This window comes from Pteronotus mesoamericanus, unplaced genomic scaffold (assembly GCF_021234165.1).
Source record: "Pteronotus mesoamericanus isolate MK-2021 breed Mesoamerican mustached bat unplaced genomic scaffold, CSHL_Meso_final contig_163, whole genome shotgun sequence".
Classification (NCBI taxonomy): Eukaryota; Metazoa; Chordata; class Mammalia; order Chiroptera; family Mormoopidae; genus Pteronotus; species Pteronotus mesoamericanus.
Genome location: NW_026555064.1, coordinates 7026614 through 7040168, shown reverse-complemented (window position 1 = coordinate 7040168; position 13555 = coordinate 7026614).

The following is a 13555-nucleotide window of genomic DNA, read 5'->3' as shown; positions in this document are numbered from 1 at the left end:
CTGTGGCCCTTTTTTCAAATAACTTTTCTGTTTGCCTCCCTAACCTACCTTTTCTGGAACTCCAATTAAAAATACAGTAGGCTGCTTGACCTTGTTCTATAGCTTACTGATGGTCCTTACTGATGGTCACTTTTTTTTCAGTCTTTTTATTTCTCTGTTTTTTATTTCACTAGTTTCTATTGCTAGATCTTCAAGTTCACTATTTTTCTTCTTCCGCAGTACCTAATCTGCTATTAATTTCATTCAATGTGGGTTTTTGCATCAAGTATTATATATTTCATATCTAGAAGTTGTATTTGGGTCTTTTGTATATCTTACATTTCACATTTATGCTTTTCTATGCCTTTTTGAATGTATGTAGTATTGTTATAGATGATTTAGTGGCCTTTTCTACAAACTCTGTCATCTGTGTAATTATATTTTGTCTAGTTTTATATTTGTTTAAGGTGGGAAAGTAAATCTGATCCTTGTTATTTTATTATGTTTAGAAGCTGAGGTTTGTAATGTTGTTGGGACAGCTATTGAAGAGAGGTATTTGCCTTATGTCCTCGGGGTATGGGCAAAACTAACAAACCAGGAAAATAGTCAAACTTATCACTGAGTTTATTCCAACTTGGTGAAAACTGATGTTGAATGTAAGTGGGCAATGCGATGACTACATGATTAGAAAACAGAAATTGACTATGTCTTGAAGATTCTAAATTTTTGTCTTCAATACTGTAAAACATTTTTATATCATCATTTTTCTCATCTTATACACCATGACAATTACTAAATTCTCATGAGGTTGATGGCATTCCCTGTACTTGAATTTCAGCATACCTCAGAAATACACCTCTGCTACTGAAAGAAGTGTTAAGGTTAGGTGCTAGGTGTCCACCTTTTCATTTGCAAATGCCTAGCATAGTTGCCTTACTGCAAGCCCAGAGATAGTTTCCTGACTCTGGTTAGTACCTAGCAAATGCTTAACACCTCTAGGTATATTCTCAAATTGATAAATGAAAAAAGGAACTGTAAAAATCTCTCCTTTTTTGCACAAAGCCCTATTACTTGGTTATTTGAGATGAAAGTACTTGCTTATTGTTTGCTGTATGATAACTTCTTTGGGGGAAAGGAGTGTGTCTTGTGCATAGTTGTATCCACAGAGAACATGCTGGGTACACAGTAAGTACTGTGAATGTTTGTATAAATGAGTGAATAGACTGCTGTTTATGCTCAAAGATGGCAAGAAATACCTTGGTTAATTTGCCAGTATCTCCCAGAGTATACATACCTGTTTATTCCTACATTTTTAGCTGAGCAGCCACAAAATCAAAAGGCAATAAAAATGATAAGGTACAACCTCAGGTGTTGCAGGTTATAAAACTAAAATGTGTTGTTTAGAAGCCCTTCCACAGTGGCCTGCTAAAGTCTCATGCAAAATCTAAAAAGTCTTGATTGCCAACATCAGACTGAATTCCCAGAGGTGAATTATTATCTTTAAATATAAAACTTGATTCTAGTAGCATGTGTTTTCATAGTAGCATACAAATTTAGCATAGCTTAATTAAGATTATATCCCACAATTAACAGTCTTCCTTATATATCTTGTGACGTCTGTATTTCACCATTAAATTTTACAGAGGAAGAGGAAGTACACATTTTGGCACAGACTTAAAATATTTGCTGAACTTTGCTTGTCAGCATCTGGTGTTGCTGTGTACTTTGTGTCCTTTTAACCAAGCCCAAATTTGAAAGAAAATAACAGATGTTCCGTTAATTATTTTTCCATGCATGTGTGGCGTGTGTGTGTGTGTGCGCGCGCGCGCGCGAGCGGTCTGGCTACCTTCCAAAGACATCAGACATAGCTATCACTCATTGACGGTCATCTTGTTTGGTTCCAGACTAATCGACGGGCAAAAATTAAAAGATTCCGACTGATTCATGCAGCATTTGGAACATAGTTTACAACAAAGAATTTCAGTAACAGTGTTGAGCAGGATGTAGGCTATACTTTATTTTTTGTGCTTTGGGAATAAGCAATGAAGCTATGTAGCTCTGAATTTTAAATGATTAACATTAAGATGCTGATGACTTGGGAAGCTGGCCGATTGGTCTTTCAATTTTGAAAGCTTGGTTCCACTAGGTATTCTAGGTCATAGGTATAAATGAACAGAATGATATTTGTGTTCCATTTATTACATATTACAAATTGTCTATTATGTATTGACTCAGTTCTATATAGGAAACTTTATTTTTGATAAAGCTGTATATTTACTTAAGGTATATAGCTTCTTTCTCTGGGCAGGATAAGTATCTTTGTAAATGTTGGAGTTACCTATGCAAAATCTTCTACTTACATCCTTTTTGACAATACTCACTTGATTAATGCTAGAGTAACATCGTTTCCCCTACCCCCCACTCCAATTTATTTCAAATATTGGGTAAAGGAAAAGCCTTTGCCATCAAAACATTTAATTACTACGTCATAGCTCATTGAAAACTGAGTTTAAAACCAAAAATCTGTTTAAACCAGTAGTTTATCAAAAAGCACTGAGGTGCTGCCATCAACAAGAAGTATAACATATCACTTAGCTTTTTACAATGGGAGAAAGATAGATCAGAGGGAATTTTTATTTATCTATAGTCACATAGCAGCCCCAGCTGGAATGAAAACCAGGCCTCTTGACACTTAGCCTTTTTCTTGTCTACTAGCAGTAAATTTATGAGTTGCTCTTCTAATTAACTTTATTTATAAACCCAGCTAAAAGTAAATTAGAATAACTGCATATAACAGTTACTTCTTTTTAAATCTTAAAGAGTCACATTAGCGAGAAATCTATAATACCTGAACAAGCATGGATAGTACCTATATAACAGATTTTTAAATTATTTCAAACTAGTATTCAAAGACAACTAACCAGCCAATACTCAACAATACACTCAACTATATTATTTATGTAGGCAAACCTACATCATAAAAGACTACACATTTATTTCCAATGATACTCTCATCGTTTGAGGAATTTTTGGCTCTTCTCTGTTGAAATTGTCTTTGAAAACTATATTTAAAAAAGCAGAATCAGTATTACCATCTTACTCCAAATATAACCACTTAGATTAGTCACTCATACTCATGTATTTAATGTGTTTGCCCTTATCATATCCATCTTAAAATTTTGCCATTATCGAGCACATTAAAGAAAATGAATTACAGATTCTGAAGAAATTTCTGTTTCAAAAAGTTGAGCACAGACAGCATAACTGTCTCCTATTGAGAACTCTCCACACACGCGCTTTGGATATTTTTGTTACAGTGTCTATTAAAGTCATTCCTTGCATACAAATCAATCAGCAAGTACTTATTAACTATGCTAGAGAAATAATATAGCATACTGAAAAGATGTTGGCCTTTTGAGACAGATTAATCTACTTTACCGCTGATTTTATTATCTTGCTAAATTATTTAACTTTTGGGTTTCGGTTTCTTAGTTTGTAAACTGGGGGTGGTAATGCCCACTTTGCAAAGGTTGTCACGAAGATTAATAAAGATGAATTACCCCCAAACATCTAGAACTCAAAACATATTTATAGGACAGTTGCTTTAAGAAGCCGTCTCTTTTCGTCCTCAAAACAAACGTTCCTGGGTGAGAACTATTATCTCTGTTTTGCAGACAATGAAACTGGGTGTCAGAAAGATTAAGTTACTTGTTCAAGTTTCCACAGCCATCAATCACACAGTCCACTGTGTTCAATCACTGCACTATACCCCGCCCCATACGTGCTAAGGGCATCACAGAAAACGGGAAGACACTGGTTTTCCTTCCGATGCTTGGAGTCTTTAACCCCATTCCTGAGACAATGGGAGCAGGTTTTACAGTGCAAGAACAGGGTGACAACCTCCAAATTACCCAAAGCTATATTGCCCAGTTATCCCTTGATTTCCTCTTTTCAAGGGAACTATTTTTCTTTCGTTTTTGATGTTCTTTGGCATCACTACATGCTGCAGCAGAGATGAAGTTTAGTTTCATTTCTTGTACAAAAGTCTGGATGGAAGAAACGGAAGATTGCCTACAGTGACATGTACTCGGCTTGTTAAACAAAGAGAGACTGTCACCAAAATCACATTAGAATAGGTGAATAGATGTGACTTGGTGTCCCAGCAGTCCCTCTGGAAACCCTGCCGATGGAGGGGTTAATGAGACCGACGCGGAGTCCAGTTTCTCCTGCTGTACTTCAGCAAGTGACGACAGCTGCAGAGGTAGCATAGACTTCATTTTTATTGCCTTGTATTGAAAAAAAAAACTTTCCCGAAGTGTAATTGACATGCAATAAGTGGCATCAATTTAGAGTGTAAAGTTTGATAAGTGCTTACCTGTGTAAACACCTGTGGTGCTATTAGCACAGTCAAAATTAATGAACAGATCCATCACCGCTGACTGTCTCTTCCTGCTCCTTTTCTAGTCCATCCTGCTTGCTGTTCCCTGCACTCCTCCTTTCCCCAGGCAACAGCCACTGATCTATTTTCTGTCGCTCTAAATTAGTTTGTATCTCGTGCAGCTGCGTACGTATAGATTATGTATACTGCCTATATTCAGGGGGTGGAGTTTCATTCCTGTTGTTGCATGTATCATGTTTAGTCCTTTGTGTTGCGGGGTTATGTTCTATTGCATGACTATGCCATAATCTGTTTATCTGTTCCCCTTTTGGTAGACATTATGGTCTTTTCTGTTTTGGACTATTACAAAGAAAGCTGCTGTGAACATTTTAGTACAAGTGGACAAGATGCTTTTATAAAATTTCAGAATGTCCACCCATTTCAGAATGAACATAATGCTTTCATTTCTCCTGGACAAACACTCAGGAGTCCTTTCCTAGGGTTTTTCACTTGGAGCTGGGGAAGAAGGGGTCTTATCTCTAGAATCCCATAGCTGGGAGTATGAGAGAATATAGCTCCTTGGAAATACCTTCCCTGATCTCTGCAGAAAGCTGGGCTGTGTGAGCAATACTAAATATCATTCACCCTCATGAGCTCAGATTAGATCATATGCCCACACTTCTGCCCAAGGGAAGCAGAATACTGTGTTATTTTTCACAAAGTATTTTTTGCATTAAAATTGGTCACTTATAAAAATTGTGGACACTGTAGACAAGTAGGAAAAAAAGAGAATATAAGTATTTCACCATCCATAGAAAGCCAGTATTAACCTTTTGGAACATTTTCTTTGTTTATATAAAAAATTTATCTTGGAAAATGAGGGAGGGACAGCAGGGTCAGCAAGCCATTTTATAGATTATTTCAGTTTCTGTTTGTGAGCACTTCGTCTCGTCTTTTCTGAGGAAGGTTAGATGGAATTGGAATCCAATTAGACCATTTAATTTGCCTGTAAACATGACTAGTCTCTGTTTTCGCTAAGCTCTAGGAAATGAGGAGAGAGAAGGATTCTAAAAACTCTTTGCTTCTAAAAACTGTCGCTTTAAGAAACCCAGAAACTATTTTGTTTCCCTTGCCAGGCTTGACTCACCTGTGTTAAGAAACACCTGTATACCTTCAGGGTAGTCTCTTTTGAACACTTGTTTAAATTAAAATTTGCCTTCAGAAATTCCAAAGTTCTGTGTCAAAGTTGCGTTAGAGCAGAGAGTCTCCACAAATCAGCTCTAGTGGTTCTCAAATGGCGGAGTCTGGAAAACAATCCTCCTATTTCACCTGGACAAACCCTTCACCAATGTTTACTGAATACCTGCTTTGGGCATGACGCCATGCACATGGCTTTGGGGATCACAAAGGAAGTGGACACACGAGTGCCCCTCTCAAAAAGCCAGCCACCCCCTTAGCTGGGGAGGCAGGGAAGTTGCATGTATCACTTTTATTCTGAGCACACTCTTGGAAGGGGATGCCAGGGTGTTAAAGCCACAAATCCCAGTTCTACAACCTTACATTTTAGGGTTTATCATTGTCACTTGCTACACCTGTCCCTGAGGGTTAAAATATGAATGGCGCATATGGCACAGGGTCCCTCCCACTGGACTGCTGCTAGAACATAAAGTGCCTTTTAACAGGGGACATGGCAATCCCATCGGAACTCCTCTGGGTGGGATTTACAAAAATTGTCCCCTTTTGACTAGCCAGTTAGAAAAAGGTGTCCCCCCTGGTCAGACTAATTAGGAAAATGTGCCTCTTCTCTAGCCCTAGGTTGAGCAGAGGGGAGGCTGCAATTTGGATACCATTTGCATCCCAGTGACACTATCCACACAAGGAACCTGCCATTTATCTTTAGTTTTTGCCCCTTGTATTTTCTGACCATGAGCAGTTTTAATCCTTTGAGCCAGGAGACGAGGATGCTCTTACAGGCATGGGGCTCCGCTGCCTCATGTTGTTGCAATGACTTCTGGTTCACCTCTTGGACTTCCTTCAGGTTCCCCCATCCTGGTGCTCTGCTTATTATTTCAAAAGAAAAAGGTATTTCTGTGTTTTCCACATATTGTTAGATATGATGGCAGAAGATCTGAAGGACTTGTCATAAGAAGCCCCGGGCAGCTGGACTAGTTTTTGCCAATTCATACATTTCAGTGCTATGACTTATCGGCAAAGACAAGAGGGTTAGAGTACCTTTGAGCAAACACACAATTCTCCAGTGACCCCTCTGGCAATACATCAGAGGTTCAGCGGCGTAGCTCCAGGCACCAAATTGAGGCCGGCCAGAATCGATGGGGGAGGCTCTACCTTTCTCAGCTTTGAAAAAATACCTGCACTGCAGTGTGTCACAATCGGCTTCTGCGTAAGTGCGCTCAGTGACTCTAGCCGGGCCTGATTGACATGCAGCCTGGGCTGCCCTCAGGAGTTTTGCGGAGGTCACTGTTATTTGCAAAACTTTCTTTGGAGTCATGGTTGTCTCAGGGCATAACCAGGGTGTTCTCGTAATTGACTTCAAATAAATGGAAGCCTAATGCTAAGAACCTTCAGCCCTTTTACAAGCCTTGTATAACTTACCTAGCCCTTGTTGGGATCACCAGTTTTACTTAGTTTGTACCTTGAAAATAAACTTAGCTTTGTAGTATTATCACCCTTGGTTGGAAAATAATTGGACTTCTAGCCCTATTTCAGAACTGGTATCCAATAGTTATTTGGAAAGCATGAGATTTGCCCTTTTTCCATGTGAGCAGTCATGTGACGCTGAACGATGGGGATGTGTTCTCAGAAATGCATCATTAGGCAATTTCGTCATTGTGTGAACATCACAGAGCGCACTTAATACAGCCTGGATGGTAGGGCCTACTACACACCCAGGCCATATGGTCTAGCCTGTTGCTTCTAGACTACCAGACTGGGCAGCATGTTACTCTACTGAATACGGAGGCAATTGTAACACAATGCTAAGTATTCATATATCTAAACATACCTAAACATAAGAAAGGTACAGTGAAAATATGGTATAAAAGATAAAAAACGGTACATCTATATAGGACATTTACCATGAATGAAGCTTTCAGGGCTGGAAGTTGCTCTGGGTGAATCAGTGAGCAAGCGGTGAGTGAACGTGAAGGCCTAGGACATAGTGTACACGGCTGTGGAGTTTAGAAACACTGTACACTTAGGCTACACTTAATCTATTAAACAACACAATTAAATCAAGTACAAGATAATATGATTCAAACAAATCACAATAAATGCGAGATGTATGAGGCTGCTGCTGGTGTAACAGACTGTTTTACAGCAAACTTTGTTTCATAAATAGAAGAGTACACTCTACAATAGTGATTACAGCATAGTATAATAAGCACATGCACCTGTAGCATAGTCTTCTATTACCATCGCCAAGTATTATTTACAAATACGTGCTGTACCTGTAGACACTGGCAGCACCGCAAGTTTCTTTATACCAGGGTCACCACAGACACGCGAGGAATGCATCTTGCTGCGACGCTAGGATGGTTGTGATGTCACCAGGCAATAGGAATTGTTGAGCTTTGTTATAATTGTATGGGACCACCATCATCAATACAGTCCATCATTGACTGACGTGTGTGACACGTGATTATGCTTGTTTCCTCCACTCATCCTTCATTAAGTAAATAATAATCTCATCAAATGAGAAGGATAATTTAAGCTCTTGAAACAGAATTCGGTAGCTTGTTGCGGCAGTGTCTGTGGTGGTGGGGAGTTGGAGGGTACCCGAGGATCTGGTGCTGGGAAGAGAATGCACCCCACGGATATAGTGATATATACATCACAGTAACATTTACATAAACTTAAAAATATGTGCACACAAGATAATAGTACTTATAATTCAAAAATACATACAAGCCAAAAAGGTAACGTACCACAGACGTTAAGGCGGCCACCTACGAGGGCAGCGGAGGAAGGGAATGGGGTGTGAAAATGAGAGCGGACACATAGCCTACGAGTGGGACTTGCACAGGCCGGAGATTAGATGGATCTTCTGTTCCTATGGTTTAACAGCAACAATTACACCGGGAGAGTTCTACTTTTCTCCTTTATATGCTGGGGTTCCAGGAAGCTGTATTTACAAGCATTGTCATTAAGGCTTCTGATCAGAAAAGGCTGAGAAGCATTGCTTTAAAGTCTAGTGCAATGACGAGAACATTTGATGAAAGCCTCTTATGAAAGGGGGAAACGCTGCAGGAGACAGGGATACAGATGCAGGAGTGTCTGGTTGCTGCTCTCAGGGGGCTAGAACCAGCACACCGGGAATAAAATGTAGAGTGAGTACGTAGAGAGAAGTTCTTTCTAACTCAAAGGGCGTTGGGAGATGGGGGGTATTGGAGTGCGCTAGGGCATTTGGGGAAAGACTCCTCCGGGTCCTGGGAGATCTAACGTTTTTTGTAGGATGAGCAGCATGAACAGTTTGGAGGGGAGAATTCTGGCATTCACGGAAAAATGTGTGGAGCCAAGTTTCAGCAGCGGGGACTAGCACCGTGGGGCAGTGTGTCACGAGGCATTCAGCATGCAACATGAAGGGTGTTTTCCGGGCTGGCATGACAAATGCAGGTGAACAGAGAGGCTGAGGAGAGATTATGAAGGATTTTAAAACCCAGGTGTGGGGAGAGGCATTTTAAGAATAACCTATAGTGTCAAATATTTGGAAGAGAAACCCAAATTAAAAGCCATTTTTCTTTTTGAAAAGTGTTTATTCAAAAACTTGATACAGCCAATTACTTCATTTTAACTGCAAATGTCTTTGGAATATTAAAAATGCCTGATTTGAACATATATGAGGGATGATTTCTTTTGTCATCTATAGATTTATATATTCAACAACAGAAGGAATGCTCAATTAAAACTACTAGCATGGAAAAGTGATAAAGATGATTGATGAAATCAATAGGAATTATTTTGACATAAAACAAAGAGTAACAAAAATATTTTCAGGTCATACCCAAAATCATAACTCATTAAGAAAAATAGATCCATTTCAAACAGAAATGATGAAGAGGCAATTTGGTTGTCTGGCAATGTAATTAATGAAGAAAATTATGCATTAAAACACATGGAAAAACATAAATTCCTTGCTGATTTGACAAAATTCTGATATAATCCAAAAAAACCCAAAATACTTACTATTCTCCACTAAATAAGAACATCAGTCTTCCATCACAAACTACTTATTGAATGTTGTCAATTGAAAGACTCTTTAAAAGTTGTCCTAAACTAGAAAACTTGAAATGCCTTAAATTCTTATACCCCACACATAACAGAAACTGGATTAAGGTTTTCCCGAATTAGACAACAATCTTAAAAATTTATAGGACAATATCAATAATGAAAAGATAAGTAAAATCCACAGACTTAGAAATTAAAAATAGACTACTAAATCATGGTTCAAAAATTCAAAATTAAATTTAAAACACTTAGAAATGAATGCAACTTGAACATATCAAAACGTATGGAATGAGGTGAAAATGATATTTTAAGGGAAAGTTGTATAAAAACATAGACATTGAAAGTTAATGCACTGAATGTCCAATGAATAAGCTAGGGAAAAGAAAGAGTAGTGTAAGCCTGCATGAAGGAGCTAATAAAGGTAAGAGCAGAAATTAACAAATTAGAAAATAATTACAGGAAAGGAAATCAACAAAACGAAAGGTGATTTTTTAAAAATATTTATTAAAAGATCAATCTCTCATAAAATTGATCATGGAATAGAAAGACAGAGACAGACCAAGTGATCAATCCTAGGACAGAAAAGGGAGGTGTAACATCTCTGCTGCATCCATGGTTATAATATTAAGAGTACTATGAACAAGTTTATGTCAATATAAACTTGAAAATAAAGACAAAATGCACAAATCCTTGGAAAAATATATTCCAACACTGACTCAAAATAAATATGTGTTTATTATGTATTATATGTACTGGAAAAATTTCACAAACTTTATAAAAAGAATAATTCTGGTCTCATACAGCTTACACAGTAATGTAAAGTGAGGAAAAACTTGGCAATGCATTCTCTGAGGCATTTGAACTGATATTAAAATTAGAAAAGAATAGTACAAGAAAAGAAAATTTCAGCACAATCTAATTTAGGAACATAATGCAAAATATATAGATAAAATATCATCAAACCGAATCTAGCATGTACCAAAAAAAAAATACCATAACTAAGTTGTGTGTTTATCCCAAGAATGCAAGAATGGTTTAATATTAGAAAATCTGTATATGACAGTTGCCACATAAATATATTAAAGGAGAAAAACCATGTGATCATTTCAACAGACATAGAATAAAAGTGGTATAAATGTATCACTCATTCTGGGTTTTAAAAAATCCCTATTAAGTTAGAAACAGAAGAGAATTTTCTCACCGTGATAAAGAATAACAACCAAAACCTTATATAAACTATCATTTTACATGGAGAACATTGAAAATATTCCTTTTAAAATCAGAAACAACAGAAAAAGTTGCTCCTGGTATTCAATATTGTGCTAAATATTCTAAGCCAATGCAATAAATCAAGAGAAAGAAATAAGAGATACAAAGAATGAGAAGGAAGGAACAAAATCTGTCATTTTTCATAGATGACATACATACATTGAAAACTCAAAAGACTCCATTGATGAATTATTGTAATTATGAGTTTGGCAAGTAGGCTGATCAAAAGATCAGCACACAAAAATCAACTGCATTTATATATGCCAGCCAAAAGAGCAAACACACTCTAAATATCCATTTACAAGGGTAGTAATTACAAAAAGGTACTTAGGAGCAAATCTCCCAAGAAATGTGCAACATTGTTATAGGTAAACTACAAAATGTTATTGAAAGACATTAAAAGAGCTTTAAGTGAGGAAGATCCCATATTCATGAACAGGAAGACTCAATATTCTAAATATATATTACTTCCCAAGCTGGTCTACAGTTTCAATGCAGCAGAATTAAAATTCCTACATTGCTTTTGGCGTAACTTGACAAACGGCTTCTAAAATCCATGCAGCAGAGCAATGTGCCAGGAATCACCAGTACTCCTAATGAAGAGGAATAAGGTAAATGTACTTGCCCATGAGATATTAAAACATAATGAAACTCTAATAATTAAGACAGGATTGTCTTGGTGCAAGACGAGACAAATTTACCAGTGGAACAGAATACAGAGCTCAGAAGCAAGCCATTTGGTATATGGCAGAGGTTGTACTGCAGTTCTGTGGGGAAAAGATGAGACGGTCAATAAACATGTTAGGGTAACTGGCTATCTATAAATGAAATTAGGTGCCTAATGTATTTGCCTGCTAGGGTTGCTATGAAAAATACCATAGACTGGGTGGATTAAACAACAGCAATTAATTTCCCCCACAGCTCTGGAGGCTGAAGTTCAAGATCAGTGTGTCAGCAGCGTTGGTTTCTGATGAGACCTCCTCCTTGGCTTGCAGATGGTACCTTCTTCCTGCATCCTCACACAGCCTTTCCTTTGTGCGTGCTTGCTCTCCTGCTATCTCTTCATCTTCTTATAAGGACATCAGTCTTGTTGGATCAGGGCTCCACCCAAATGACCTCATTTAATCTTAATTCCTCTTTAAAGGTCTCAACTCCAAAAACAGTCACATTGGAGGTTAGCACTTCAACGTATGAATCTGGAAGGGACACGATTTAATGTTACTTTTCTTTAAAAAAAAAAAAATCTACTCCAGATTGGTTGAGGACTTAAACGTGAAAGACAAAACCTTAAAAGTTACTAAAAGTGAACATAGACACAAAGCAACAGTTTTCAGACATTGGACATCAGGCAGCACAGGTCAGCAGTCCCTGAGAGAATGGAAACTAATGAAGTGGGTCCTGGAATTAACCCAACTTAGTGCTTAAAGAGAGTTTCCAGGCTGCAGTACAGGGAGGAGGAACCCAAACAGAGCCTTGTGGCTCCCACAGTTTGGGAGACAGAGTTGAGAAGTCAGGGGACAAGGCAACTGGAATTGTTGGTCAGGGCACCAGAAAGATTGTTGCAAAGAGAGGAGAGTCCTATGGAAATAGAACAGGTTTCCCCTTGAGTCTTCAGCTGATGCCACAGATTGATCAGCTCATTCCTGTGCTGAGAGCCAGGGAAAGAATCATCAGAAGGGAGCAGTTGGAATAATCTGCAGAGATCACATAGGGCTAACGCAGCCAGAATGGAAAAGCCTCGTACTACCCAGGACAACAGAGGACTCCCTCAGAAAGGTGCTGCGGCAGGATGGGGCCAGATTAACCCGAGACTAAGGGCCGCTCGGGTCCCACCTCAACAAGCTGATGAGCAAACTTAGAGACGATCAAGCTGTTTCCAAGTAGTTTATCTGCATCCCAGGACAAAGTTCAAGAGTAGGTAAAGGAATAAAAATATATCTGTTGTGCACAATCTGAAACTTTACAATGTCTGGCATCCAATCAAAATTTCCAGGCATGCAAAGAAGAAGGGAAATATGCCAAAGAAGAAGGAAAATATGATCTATAATGAGGAGAAAAATCAATTAATAAAAGCAGACCTAATAAAATAAATTACAGAATTAGTGGGTAAGGATGTTAAACTGCTGTCATAAATATATTCCATATATTGTAGAAAGTAGAGGAAAACATGAACATGAAAGAGATAAAGAAAAAAAGACCCAGGTAAAACTGCTAGAGATGACAAAATACAATATTTAAGATACACAATACATTGGATGGGATTAACAGAGAGTAGACACTGTTTTAAGAAAAGATTAGTAACTTTAAAGACAGCAGCAGAAACTATCCAATGTGAAACAAAGGGAGAAAAAGGGGAGGGAAGGTGGAGAAAGAACAGAGTGTCGTGTGTGTGTGTGTGTGTGTGTGTGTGTGTGTGTGCGGTGTGTGGCAATTGCAGTTTCAGCAGGCAAGGAGCAAGGAGGGAAGACATGTTCCATATTTCATGAAATATGGTGGAAATTTATTCCCAATTTAATTAAAACTATCTGCAATTCAAGAAACTCACTAAGTATCCATCGACGGATGAATGGATAAAGAAAATACACACGCACACACACAATGAAGCCACATAAAAAGAAGGAGATTTTGCCACTTGTGGCCACATGGGCGACCCTGGAGGGCATTGTGCTAAGTGAGATCAATCAG